Raw genomic sequence first — 3,361 nt, 5'->3', positions numbered from 1 at the left:
TTTGGAGCACTTTGGAAGGAAGTTAATCCTGCCGCCATTTTCTTTTCCGCATTGCAATTTACTCAGCCCTCCGATTGGAGCAGGTTTTTATTTCTTGTCTTTACTTTATTTATTTCCCGCACTCTCTTTTACTTTATTTATTTCCTCGCACTCGCTTTAAATTATTTATTTCTCGCACTCGCTTTTACTTTATTTATTTCCTCACACTCGCTTTAAATTATTTACTTTCCGCACTCACACTACTTTTATTTACTTTCCGCACTCGCACTACTTTTATTTATTTTAATGCACTTTTACTTTACCATGTCTAGCTAAATTTATAAGGTTAGAATGTAAGGATCATAATTGAACCGATAATCCGTACAATTGTTCGTAGAAACACTTAAGGGCTATTTTAACTTTCAAATTAAGTTTTCCCGCACTTCAATTCCGTTGGGTAAGATCGAAAGCCGTCCAACGTCTTTATAAACTTAATTGTTTTTAACTATTTCAAAAACAGCGAAAGCGCTTTGTTTAGTTCATTAGGAGTTTTTAACATTAAGAAGAAAAGAGATTTTAAAACTATTTTCGGACGCGTTTATAAGTTTAGAGTCTGGTTCGTAAGAACCTCTTTTGGTTAAGAAATCTAGGTTATAATACTTTTCAACTTAGTCAAGATACTATATTTCTTAAAAATAGGTTTACTACTCTAACGCAATGCGCGCCTTTTTATAAGTGACAATAAGAGGGTTTGATTAGGGAGTACAACTCGGTTCTGAATACACGAAAGCGACAGTTCCTGTTAAATTAGTTCTTTTCAAAGTAGGAAACATTGCCCATAAGTAGTTCTATTAGCAAGTACTTGGATTATCAATTGATTATGTGAATTACATTCGACTCTGTCTTTATTAATTAAATCTATTTAAATACTTTACTTTTCATTGCACACTACGAAAAACACCTATTTTAACTACCTTTGATAAACACCATAACGACAGATAACGATAGATTGACACTTGGTCTCTGTGGATTCGATAATCTTTTATATTACTCTGACGCATTCGTATACTTGCGAAAAGCACGCATCAAGTTTTTGGCGCCGTTGCCGGGGACCAATTTTATAAAATTTCATTTTCCTGTTGTTATATCGTTTAGACTTAGGTTATTTCCCGCCGGTCAATGCGAAGAACTCGCAGCACCGGAAGTTTAAGCTTAGTAAACCCTCTGGCAGAACCTGAACGTTACGCTCGCGCACGTTTATTCTTTCATAGAATTAAGAGAGCTATGGCCGAAGATCAAAACCAAAGACCTCTTAAGGACTTCGCTCAACCCTCTAATGAAGAACCTAGTTCTAGTATAGTAAACCCAACTATCCCAGCCAATAATTTTGAACTTAAACCATCTCTGTTACAACTAGTGCAACAGAGACAATTCGCGGGTCTCGCTACCGAGAACCCTAACCAACATTTAAAAATATTTCTTCAATTAGCAGATACTTTTAAAACCAATGGAGCTTCTCCTGAGGCAATACGTTTAAGATTATTCCCTTTTTCCCTCAGAGATAAAGCCCTATCATGGTTAGATTCCCTTCCACCCAATTCCATTATGACTTGGGATAACCTTAGAAGAGTTTTTCTTGCTAGATATTTTCCTCCGAGTAAGACCGCCGTTCTTCGAAACCATATAACTAGATTTACCCAAAACCAAGGAGAATCATTGTTCGAAGCTTGGGAGAGATATAAAGAGTTGTTACGAGCATGCCCACATCATGGCTTAGAAAACTGGTTAATCATTCAAACCTTCTATAATGGACTTCATTATAACACAAAGATGACCATCGACGCTTCCGCAGGCGGTGCTCTGATGAACAAACCTTACCCTGAAGCTAGTGCCCTCATCGAAGACATGGCTCAAAACCATCAATCATGGGGAGTCGAACGAGCGACAGTTGAGAAGAAGGAAGCCCAAGGAGGAGTGCATGAACTAAGCTCTATAGACATGATGCAAGCTAAAATGGATGCATTAGCCCTTAAGGTCGAGCATATGTACACGAACCTGAACACTGTAGCCGCAGTTTCGTCGGATTGTGAGATATGTGGAACCCAAGGACACCAATCCGCAGAATGTAGTCTATTAAACGAAACCCACTCCGAGCAAGTGAACTACACCCAAGGGAACCCATACTCGAATACCTATAACCCTGGATGGAGGAATCACCCGAACTTCTCCTATAAAAACAATAACCCTATCCAAAATAATGCACCTCCGAGACCTAGTTATCAAGCCCCAAGATCAAATCAACCTATGCAACCTGTACCACCAAAGCCGAGCCTTGAGAAAATTATGGAAAATTTTATCACCGCTCAAACCCAATAAAACAAGGAGTTCATGAACCAAAACATTCATGTTAACGAATTGATTACTCAGTTAGGAACCAAGGTTGACCAAATAGTTACTCATACCAAGATGCTTGAAACCCAAGTCTCTCAGGTAGCTTTAAACCAAGCCCCTCAGACTACAGCTGGAGGACAATTCCCTGAACAACCTCAACAAAATCCGAGAGGACAAGCCAATGCCATTATCCTACGAAGTGGGAACGCTTATGATGAGCCACCAAACCCTAGATTGAGTGAACCCGAAACTTCTAAGGAATGTACCAAACCCCCGGACAAAGTAAAGGAACCAGAGGAATCTGAAAACCAGGATGGTCGAGAGAAAGGAGAAGAACCTAAAGATAAAATTTACGTACCACCCCCGCCATATAAACCACCTATACCATATCCGCAAAGACTCAAACAAACCCAGATCAATAAACAGTATCAAAAATTTATTAAAGTTATAGAAAAACTTCATGTAGAAATCCCTTTCACATAAGCCATCACCCAAATACCTTATTATGCAAAGTTTCTCAAAGACATCCTTACCAACAAACGTAGACTTGACGATCCGAAGCCTTTGGAATGTAATGCTATTTCCGAGGACAAATTAGCAAAGAAAGATAAAGATCCTGGAAATTTCTCCATTCCTTGCCTTTTGGGTAATCATGTCATCGATAAAGCTTTTCTAGACTTAGGAGCTAGTGTGAGCCTAATGCCTTTAGCAGTTTGTGAGAGGTTAAACTTAGGAGAGTTACAACCCACTAAGATGTCACTTCAGTTAGCCGATAGATCTGTTAAATATCCGATAGGCATTTTAGAAGATGTTCCTGTTAGGATAGGTCAACTATTTATCCCTACTGATTTTGTTGTCATGGACATCAAAGAGGATAATGATATACCAATCCTTCTAGGTAGACCATTCTTATCAACTGCAGGAGCCATAATAGATGTCAAGAAAGGAAAGTTGACATTTGAGGTAAGTGACGAGAAAATAGAATTTATAC

The 3,361-nt window shown here is 38.6% G+C and overlaps 1 non-coding gene across 1 annotated transcript; it reads right to left on the bottom strand.

Annotated features, from left to right (window-relative positions):
• Positions 1-1,647: 1,647 nt before the first annotated feature.
• LOC127076907 (small nucleolar RNA R71) lies at positions 1,648-1,754 on the bottom strand. The gene has a single exon (XR_007786922.1). It is a non-coding gene; the product is annotated as a small nucleolar RNA R71 (small nucleolar RNA).
• Positions 1,755-3,361: the final 1,607 nt, after the last annotated feature.

This window comes from Lathyrus oleraceus, chromosome 4 (assembly GCF_024323335.1).
Source record: "Lathyrus oleraceus cultivar Zhongwan6 chromosome 4, CAAS_Psat_ZW6_1.0, whole genome shotgun sequence".
Classification (NCBI taxonomy): domain Eukaryota; kingdom Viridiplantae; phylum Streptophyta; class Magnoliopsida; order Fabales; family Fabaceae; genus Lathyrus; species Lathyrus oleraceus.
This window is presented reverse-complemented; position numbering and strand designations above follow the sequence as displayed.